Below are 11,987 nucleotides of genomic sequence, written 5' to 3' on the forward strand. Positions count from 1 at the left end.
ATTTTTACGATGTACCGTTTACAGTTTGACAAAAATAAATATGATCTCACATTTTTCTGATATATTAATACTTATTTTACATGTTTCCCATAGTTTTTATATTTAATTATTCATTTTTAATTATTTATAAACAAATAAAAGTAAAGAAAAGTAATTAAAAAAATTTTAATTTTTTGGAAAGTGTTATTAAAATTAGAGGTTAAAAATTTTACTGAATATCCTTCACATATCAAAATATAATATAATTTTTCTAGAATTTTTCGCACCTAGTTCTTTTATAAACAAATTACTCCAATGAATTTTGTAAATTTGATATGAAATTTGTAATTAACGATCTGCAAAACCTTTAAATCGTATATCCGATTTACATTTATTTAGATTTGCGCGAATTTATCCCTATATGGTAACCATATCGACCCTATATGGATTTACCCTTTTGAACTTTTTAAATCTGACTTCAAATTTGTAATCAGCGATCCAAAAAACATAAAAGTGCAAGACTTCACAGAAATCCGTCAGATAGAAAAAAATGTATCACACAAAGGATTAATGGTTTTTAACATCATTGACTTTTAATGAATTTGTAGCTTTCACAGACTAAAATAATTTTAAAAATAGAATTTGTTCCCTAAAATATATTCTAATCAGTATACATAGATAGAAAAGATAATAAATTAAAGCAGAATATCGGTATATTTCTCGGTGATAAAATTTTATTGTAACTTTTAATATAAGATTCTGTCTATTAAAAGACGAGAAATCATGAAATTCTATTTGTTTAGGATTCTCTACATTGATTTTCTAAATTCTTTTGAACTTGAAAGCCCAATGAAAAATCTCTAGATTTTTTATGTTATATTATTTTATCTTGACGTTATATTTTATTTACGGTTATTATTTTCATATCAAAATACAAGATGGCAAAAATGGCAAAAGTTATCATTTTGTTACCATTTCAAATATCCTAGTATTTTAGAGAGAGAGAGAGTAATTTATATAAAGGTTTTTAAGCATATATTACTTGCGTATAACTGTTTCAAATCAGTAACCAAATTTTAGATCATCCTATGTATAAAGAAATACTTATTCTCGAATTATTTAATATTCGATTATCTCGATACATGCATTAAAACAGAAATCCTTGGTTTAAGAAATAATTTCATACACCTAAAAATAAGTATGATATATCACAACCCGCTGTTTCGGTATTCTGTATCCGTTGTCCTGGCTTCCTAATTCAGCATTTTAGATTCAAAAGGGACTTTTTCTATCGTGACATCCCAGATATTTCCTTATAACATTGCCATCAACATTGACGCTCACGCGAGGGACATATCCTTTTATTTAAGTTATTCAGTTAGGATAATATATAGGGTGTTCCATTTTAAATGAACCAGGCAAAACATTTAAAAAATATGAAAGATATTAAGAAATGTTTCAGACAAAACTTGCATAATTTCATAGGGAATATAAAACAACAAACAACTATATCATTTTGTTTACAAATGGCGTTACTGTCAAGATTTACTGATTCGATATTTACTGATCGTTACTTTTCTTAAATGGAAACCCCAATTTTTTATTGTATCATCTTTCCTACTAATAAATTTTAACAACTTTTGTTTATAATAGCGACTTGACATTTATTAATTTGATGATTTTGAAATTTCCAAAGGTCGATAAGTTAACAAAAGTTAGGACTATTGCAATAATATATTCTTAAGACCAAGTAGAGCAAAAAAATCTAGTACCACTTTTTCTTCTGACAAATAGTTAGCGGGATATCGTGAGATAAATATAAAAAAGTTATCAAATTTTCCCTAAATATCTCAAAAAATATTAGGCAAATAAAAAAATGTTTCAGACAAAAGTTATTCAAATTAATTGGTAGAAAAAGATGATATAATGAAAAATTGGGATATCTATTTAAGTAATGATCAGTGAATATTTCGAAAGTGATGCCATTTGTAAACAAAATGACATAGTTATTTCATGTCTTTTTTGAAATCATATAACTTTTGTCTGAAACATTTCTTAAAATCTTCCGTATTTTTCGAGATTTTTTCCTAGCTCATTTAAAATGGAACATATGTCTGAGGCTTAAATAAAGACTCGTTATTTGAAATTTGCCTCAGATGAAATACACAAATTTGAATTTAGAATTAGATGCGAGTTTTTCAGTTAAATTTTAGCGGCTTACAAATGTGATGCATATTATATGAATCTAATAAAGAATTGAAATCTATAATTTAAAATTCAGATCTGAATATCTGAAGATCTGAATATCTCATGTGGGACAAGTATCAAGTAACGATTATTGAGACGTGCTTAACGGTTTGGCTTTTAAATTGTACAATATCTAAGAGACGTAATTTTAGCGCGAGAGATTAATGCGATATCGCACGCGACGAGAAATTGAATACTTTGTGTAAGATTTTGGCGCGTAACTCGGCTAACAAACCACAATATAATATAAATGACCATTGGTTATTAAGACAGACTAGACGTCGCACTGGACACTTGTTTTTTTCACTTACATTTCGTTGCAATTGTGGTACTTTGAACGGAATAGATATATGTGCAGTTTGTTCTTTTTAGCTGTACTGCTGAACTGGTGCAATAAATTAGAGTAAGAAAAAATATAGTGGTCTCACTATATCATCTCACAAGACCATAGACTTAAGTAGTTATATTGAGGATTATTATGATATTTGATATTTTTACATTTAAGATGACCTAGATATTACGCTTGTAAAATCAAACAGATATGTGATCTATATTTACTAATTAAGTAACTATATATTCATGAATTGATTGGAAAGCGGGGGAAAGACGAAGACTACGAGAGAGAAGATGCAGCACGAAGGTACAAATCTTTGCAATTGATCGTGTTCGGCATGCGATGTGCTTAACTTTCGAAATATTTAAATCAGTCGTCGCAAGAGAATCATATCTAACCTACTGACACGTGTACTTTTTGCATCGTTTGCCAAATCAAAATATAAATAACACACAATATCAAGGGGAAGAGAAAGAAAAGAATTCATGGGAAGGCATAAAAAGCTCGAGCGAATCACAATCAGCAAGGAAGATAAGGTCATACGTGAGTGTCAATCGCCGGCCGACGATTTAGCGGCCGATAGATGACAAGGATCTACATTTTGAAACATTGCGGACCTTTCAGGTGACCGAAGCTGTCGAGACCTCGTTTGTACGTTGTATCGCTTCGTGAGCGAACGTTACGTTTCGCGCAGACGAGTGATAAACTTACCGTGATGCGGTTTATGTGTATCGTGTAATGTTGGCCGTCATGTAATGAAAATATTCCGCTGATTCTTGATTGGGATATTTCATCGGACGCTCATCGTGCTGCTCAACACGCATTTCAACATGGTTAAGCTAATTTAATCTTATCTTTGGTCGCGTCGTATCTACAGTGTAGATTCAGTGCCACAATACTTGGAATGCCGCGATGTGGAGCAACAGGAAGCCAGGACGGAAGGCGTAGGACATCGAGACGTGGCAATTCATCGTGTATCATTAAATTGTAAATCATAAAGTAATAAATCTAAAAGTCTTGAAGTAAATATAACGTTCTTAAATTGAAATTTTAACTTGCGATTAAGGGGGTAGTCTGGTTTAGAAGGCCAGAAAAAACATGTTTTTCATGAATTTTTTTTTAACTTAAGGTCGATATCTATTTATGAATCTTTTATAGCATTTTTATTAACATTTGAAAGATGAAAAAAATTTTTAATAGTAAAAAAGAATTTTTTAAACGTTGAATTGCAAATGTTTCTACCGCTGCAGAAATCACGGTGTGCTTGTCGGTGTGCGGTCTGCTTATGTCGGTAATAGCGAGTGTAATTTTATCTGAAACAAAAAAAATAAAGTAAGATATTAATTATTACATATGTATTTTGTAGATGAACTAAAAAAATAACTAAAAGTTAACATTTTTATAATTTCTCAATGATTTAAAGAAACAAAATCGATTTTCGCCCAAAAATTTTGTCTTTAACTAGTAAAAAAATATACTCAAAAACATTTTTTCTGAACTTTTTAGTTCATATAGAAAAAAATTTAATAATCTTTCAAATTTTTTCTGGAACAACTCGATCCGTCAAGTAGTTTTTTTTATTACCGGCATAAAACTGAAAAATACGGTTTTGAGAAAAACGCATTTAAAGTTTTTTTTTTAAAGAAGAGTAGTAATGTTTTTAAACTTACAGCAATCTGAAACTAATCAAATATTCCAGGGGCATATAATAGTCGCTTACTTTCTTCGTGGAACTCGTTTTCTTGAATCAATTCCATTCTACGAGCTGTTCTAGTCTCTTTGATGTTGCTTAAGCTGCGGCACTCTCCTCTCTTGATACGTGAGTTATCGTACAATTCAGCAAAAATTTCGTATTTTCACCAATTCTGATCTGTAATTCATTCATCATTTTCAATATTGAATAATATCCTTCATTGAAAATGCAAGCAGCAATAAAAACAGCAATTTCAATTATTTTGGCGCCCGAATGCAAGTGCTTAGGACACTATACCGTAGAGTTAAAACTCTCGTTCGCGTTTTGTGTGACCTTCTAAATAATGTCGTCTTAAGCATATGTCGTAACTATCAGCACTGCTAAGTTTTCTTTTAGATGCACTCGAAATTACATTTTTACTTTCACGTTGCTCAGTAAAACGATTGTCGTCAAATTCTTTTTTGTGGTTCTGAAGCACGGTGTCGCTCTTCATGAGATCCTTTCGGATATGTTGACATTTTTTTCAATTAAGAAAAAATAAAACAAACAAATAAATTGGCGTCTATAAAGATGTAATGTGCCGGCGTTCTGAGCTCAACTAATCGTTATATGCAGTACGTACAGTGCGTTTCGAATTTCTTTACACACACACATACACACACACATTTTCATTTTCTTTTGAATTGTCCCTGATTCATACGATGGGAACAACCCATCTATCGGGCCGATGACTTTATAAGAAAAGATACAACAACACAAGGAACAAAAGGGACGGGCCTGGTTACCTGGCTACTTTACGCGCTCGGCTTCTCAGAGCTGTAATTTCCGGAATTTATGAGATATTGCTTTGAAATTTGAAATGTACATTTTCAAAGAGTACTTCTATCAATTAAGTATTAGGTGCGCAACTAAGTTCCCGCTGTTTTTCAAGAGATGGCTCCAGTAGTAAGTGCTGGTCGATTGTGACATAACCAAAACGTCATGAACCAAGCTTAGACATATGGTAAACAAACCGCTTTGACACATTAGTGATTTTGTTTTTGCGCCATATACTTTTGGTTGTGTGAAAATGTCTGATTTTGTGCCAAATAATCGTCATTTGCGGGAAGTGTTGCTTTTCTTCTTTCATTCGAAGAAAACGGCGGCTGAAGCGCATCGAGAACTCCAAAAAGTTTACGCAGATGCTGCTCTAAGTGAAACAACGTGCCGTGATTGGTTCCGTCGCTTCAAAGACGGTGATTTCGATGTTGACGACCGTTCGCGTGAAGGAAGGCCAAAAACCTTCGAAGACGCTGAATTGGAGGCATTGCTCGATGAGGATCCGTGCCAAACGCAAAAAGAGCTTGCTTCAGCATTAGGAGTTACCCGCCAAGCCATTTCCAAGCGATTGCATGCGTTGGGAATGATTCAAAAACAAGGAACTTGGGTTCCTTATGATTTGAAGCCAAGAGACGTTGAGCGTCGTTTTTTCGCCTGTGAACAACTGCTCCAGCGGCAAAAAAGGAAGGGTTTTCTTCATCGCATCGTTACGGGTGATGAAAAATGGATTTATTATAGCAACCCAAAGAGAACAAAATCATGGGGTCATGCTGTCCGGTCATGCTTCTACGTCGGCTCGGCCGAATATTCACGCCGCGAAGGTTTTGCTGTGTATTTGGTGGGACCAGGGCGGTGTTATTTATTATGAGCTGTTGAAACCGAACGAAACCATCACTGGGGAACGGTATCGAACTCAATTGATACGATTGAGCCGAGCACTGCGCGAAAAGCGGCCACAATACGAGCAGAGGCACGAAAAAGTGATTCTACAGCATGACAACGCTCGGCCTCACGTTGCCAAACCCGTTAAAACCTACTTAAAAACGCTCAAATGGGAAGTCCTGCCCCACCCGCCATATTCCCCAGATATTGCGCCGTCCGATTATTACTTGTTCCGTTCGATGGCACATGGTCTGGCTAATCAGCAGTTCCGCTCATATGAAGACATCTCAAAATGGCTTGATTCGTGGATAGCCTCAAAAGACGAACACTTCTACCGTGACGGTATTCGAGCTCTGCCAGAAAGATGGGAAAAAGTTGTCGCTAGCGATGGGCAATATTTTGAATGATTCATTTGTAACCATTTTTTCACAATAAAGTTGCATTTTCATCAAAAAAACAGCGAGAACTTAGTTGCGCACCTAATAGTATTATAAAAATTTAACAGTTTATTAATAGTGTCCAATATTAAAAAAAATATCCTTTTAAAGGTTATTGTTATTCACGAAAAACCCAGCTACAAAAAATGTCCATGGCATACATTTTTACAAGTAAAATTTATCATTATTTATTAGAACTCTCAGTTATATGGTTATTTTACTTGTTATTATAACAAATTAATTATTATAATAATGCAATAAAAAATATTTAATACAAATAATCTTGGCGCGGCTGCACCAAAAACTATATCAAAGATGTATGTACATAAAAGTCAAATTAGATATCATTGACATTTCGTCAATTATAATAAGAATAACATCTTTGAATAAAAAAATATCAAAATATGTAGAATATACGAGGGCGGTCCGATAAGTACTTAGCCTCACCGCCCGATGGCGCCACTATCGCAAGAGAAATTTACTATCGTGTAGTACATTTTCGTAGACGGCTACTGTCGAAATTTCAGCCGAATCGGACTCGTAGCTTTGTTTTGACCGCGTGTGGAAGCGGGCGTGTCCGTGGATTTTAGAAAAATGGAAAAAGAGCAATATCGGTCGGTGATTCGAATCTTGTTTTTGGAAGGGAAATCGCGCAGCGAAATCAAAGAGCGCTTGGATGCTGTGTACGGCGACTCTTCTTCTTCGATGGCGACCGTCAAAAATTGGTTTAACGAGTTTCAATGTGGTCGCACGTCGGTTTTTGATGAGCCACGCCCAGGTGCCCCGAAAACGGCTACCATGGAGGATAACATGACAAAAATCCACGATCTCGTATTGGCAGACCGCCGATTGAAGGTGCGCGAGATAGCTGAGACAGTAGGCATCTCAAAAGACCGCGTGGGTCATATCCTGCATGAAATTTTGGGCATGAGAAAGCTGTCGGCGCGATGGGTGCCGCGTTTGCTCACTCCGGACAACAAGCGCAATCGTGAGACCACTTCAGAACAGTGTTTGACGCTGTTTAAGCGCAATCCGAAGGAGTTTCTGCGTCGTTTCGTGACCGTCGACGAAACATGGATCTGGTACATACCAGAGACCAAGGAACAGTCGAAACAGTGGACTTCACCCGGCGAACGTGCTCCGAAGAAGGTGAAGACTGTCCTATCGGCCGGAAAGGTGATGGCCACCGTTTTCTGGGATTCACAAGGTGTGATCTACATCGACTACCTGGAGAAGGGCAAAACGGTCACAGAGCTGTACTATGCCGAATTATTGGGCCAATTCGACGCCGAATTGCAGAAAAAACGGCCCCATTTGGCGAAGAAAAAAGTGATCTTCCACCATGACAACGCACTGGCTCATACCTCCGCCCTCGCCACGGTCAAATTGGTCGAATTGGGTACGAACTGCTGCCCCATCCACCGTATTCTCCAGATTTGGCCCCGTGCGACTTCTTTTTGTTTCCAAACTTGAAAAAGTCACTCGCCGGGCAGAAATTTGAGTCGAATGAGGAGGTCATCGCCGCCACGGAGGCCTACTTTGCAGACCTCGAGAAAACGTATTTTTCAGACGGGTTAAAGAAGTTGGAGCATCGTTGGGTCAAGTGTATCGTGCTAAAAGGAGACTATGTTGAGAAATAAATCGCCACTTTTCCAAAATTTTCGTTTTTCTTTTGTAGGCTAAGTACTTATCGGACCACCCTCGTATACACATTCGATATCTATTAATATTCTATAGTGAAGGTTTATAATTTAATGTAATACTATATAAACTTAAATAAAACATTACACCGTATGTGTATAGAGAGAATTTATAAGTACATTTTATTATAATAAAAATGCTGTCATGTATGTATTAAACAAGTTTTAGTTCGATATAGTTTTTGGTGCAGCCGCGCCAAGATTATTTGTATTAAATATTTTTTATTGCATTGTTACAATAATTGATTTGTTATAATAACAAGTAAAATAACCATATAACTGAGTGTTCTAATAAATAATGATAAATTTTACTTGTAAAAATGTATGCCATGGACATTTTTTGTATCTAGTTTTTTCGTGAATAATAATAACCTTTAAAAAGATATTTTTTTAAATATTGGACATTATTAATAAACGTGTTAAATTTTTATAATACTATATAATTTTTACTTTTAAAAACTTATGTACATATATTTCTTGAAAGAAAAATAATTTGATAAGTTTTATTTGTAAAAACTTATGTTATGTACATAATATATATCTTAAAAAAGGAATTCTAAAAATATTAAGTATACAATAATTATATATATATGTTAGGTTTCTCAATTGGCGCTACTGTTCTAATATATCACTTTTTTTGTACAGTAGAATAGTGTTGTAGAATTTTATTATAGTTATAAGTTTTACTTGTAAAAACTTATGTTATGTACACATATATGCTTTAAAAAAATAATTTGAGTTTAAAATTTCTAAAAATAACACAATAGGTGTTGCACTTGTACTTAGCGCCTTTTTTTTACCTTTTTGTTGAAAAAGGTAAGTTTTATATAAATTTTACTTGTAAAAATTGTATATATGTTATGTACATAATATATATCTTAATATGACTTTCTTGAAAATGTCGTATCACGGAGATCCATTAGAAATCCACTAGAAAAGGTTAAAGGTGTAACATTGAAAAACAGTTATTAATTCTTTGTCTATATGATTTTGCGTAGCCGATCGCGCAGTCAAATGTAAATGTATCTTCTGTCTCGACTGCTTCCGTCTATTTTCTGCAACTCAGTGCACAAAGTACAATTTCTGCGACATTTCTACGTGATGTAACAAATGTGATATAAAAGAAAAACAGTCAACTTTTTATTCAACTTACACCTTCCCTTTTCTTTTACAACATAAAAACAACAAATTCCGACCATAAACATTATCCTTTTGACCGTTTGAGCTGCATAATAATAATGAATTATAAGATTAGTACTTGTTATTAGGTGTATGAATTAATTCGGTCCCTTTTTTCTTCCAAAAAAAGACTTTAGTATGAAAAAACATGAAAAAGTGTACTAATTAAAGTGTTTGCCATCGCTTGCTATTATTTTTTTCCATCTGTCTGGCAGTTGTTGCATTCCGTGACGGAAAAACGACTCATCCTTCGAAGCGGTCCATTCATTGAGCCATTTTTCTTTTATATATGTACATAAGCTTTTAAAAGTAAAAATTATATAGTATTAAAAAAATTTAACACGTTTATTAATAGTGTCCAATATTTAAAAAAATATCTTTTTAAAGGTTATTGTTATTCACGAAAAACCTAGGTACAAAAAATGTCCATGGCATAAATTTTTACAAGTAAAATTTATCATTATTTATTAGAACACTCAGTTATACTCGTTAGAGTTATACTCAGAACACTCGGTTATTTTACTTGTTATTATAACAAATTAATTATTGTAACAATGCAATAAAAAATATTTAATACAAATAATCTTGGCGCGGCTGCACCAAAAACTATATTAAAGATGTATGTACATAAAAGTCAAATTAGATATCATTGACATTTCGTCAATTATAATAAGAATAACATCTTTGAATAAAAAAATATCAAAATATGTAGAATATATACACATTCAATATCTATTAATATTCTATAGTGAAGGTTTATAATTTAATATAATACTATATAAACTTAAATAAAACATTACACCGTATGTGTATAGAGAGAATTTATAAGTACACTTTATTATAATAAAAATGCTGTCATGTATGTATTAAACAAGTTTTAGCTCGATATAGTTTTTGGTGCAGCCGCGCCAAGATTATTTGTATTAAATATTTTTTATTGCATTGTTATAATAATTAATTTGTTATAATAACAAGTAAAATAACCATATAACTGAGAGTTCTAATAAATAATAATAAATTTTATTTGTAAAAATGTATGCCATGGACATTTTTTGTAGCTAGGATTTTCGTGAATAACAATAACCTTTAAAAGGATATTTTTTTAATATTGGACACTATTAATAAACTGTTAAATTTTTATAATACTATATAATTTTTACTTTTAAAAGCTTATGTACATATATGTATTGAAAAAAAAATAATTTGATAAGATTTATTTGTAAAAACTTATGTTATATACATAATATATATCTTAAAAAAGGAATTCTAAAAATATTAAGTATACAATAATCATATATATATGTTAGGTTTCTCAATTGGCGCTACTGTTTTAATATATCACTTCTTTTGTACAGTAGAATAGTGTTGCAGAGTTTTATTATAGTTATAAGTTTTACTTGTAAAAACTTATGTTATGTACACATATATGCCTTAAAAAAATAATTTGAGTTTAAAATTTCTAAAAATAACACAATACGTGTTGCGCTTGTACTTGGCACCTTTTTTTTATCTTTTTGTTTAAAAAGGTAAGTTTTATATAAATTTTACATGTAAAAATTGTATATATGTTATGTACATAATATACATCTTAATATGACTTTCTTGAAAATGTCGTATCACGGAGATCCATTAGAAATCCACTAGATATATATTACATAATTCGCGTAGTTAACTCCTGAATGTAAAGAAAAAAACCGAATATCATATATGCTGTCTTTAAAGCATAAACGAGTAACGTCGCTATTGAAACTTGTAATTTCTTCCACGACTTGCATGACATTTAGAATATGTAGATGTAACGTTTTATATTTGCATGTTCGCCATGAATACTTCATAAGAAATATTGTCATAATAATTTGCTAATGGTAAATTAAGGTATTAATAACTGAATGTACCGTACATATTGTATAACTATAAAAATGGGAGAGATTATGGTATAGTAATATATAACGCAAAACATTCTAGCAAGTTTAATTAGACTGTCGATAACTCAGTAGTTTCGTAAATAATATAAGTAACGTACGTACCACGCAAATAGTATAAGTAACATTAATTAAGTATCGATAAATAAAAGCTTGTCAGCGATTTAGTGTAAAGTGTGATTGAAAAATACCATAGCATTAAAAAATTGATAATTATTCATAGGCAATGTAAAGCGTAAAGATAAATATCAAATCCCGAAATTTGTATGAGTGAGTGGTTCATGAGCGAATGGTTAAGGAATGCCTCGTATGGATTTACATTATAAACTTTGTGAAATAATTTTCATGTTTATTTGACGGATATCTTAATTTTGTCTGAAAAATGGTACAAATATATAAAAGGGAAAATTTCCATTATGATCATGTTTAATAAAATATCTTGATGTTTTTATAATATCTCGCAAGATATATTAAGAGTTACGATCGCATTTATGAAATACGTAAAAGGATAAATAAATCTGCATTGAATGAAAAATTACATTTTTATATAAATTGGCTCAACATTAATGTAATGTTTCTGATTAACAAGTACTGTACTATATATACCTATAGAGACATTTGCACGATATTTCTGATTTCTAATGATACGTACATATATGATATAATGTATATGTGATGTCGAATATTCCAATTTTTTTATGTCCTTCTCCGACAAAATCTCTAAAACTTCAACATTATGGTTACACTAAGTTACACAAAAAATAAATTTGCAGGACTATTCGCAGTAGCAATGTA

Source organism: Harpegnathos saltator, unplaced genomic scaffold, assembly GCF_003227715.2.
Source record: "Harpegnathos saltator strain DR-91 unplaced genomic scaffold, Hsal_v8.6 scaffold846, whole genome shotgun sequence".
Taxonomy (NCBI): Eukaryota; Metazoa; Arthropoda; class Insecta; order Hymenoptera; family Formicidae; genus Harpegnathos; species Harpegnathos saltator.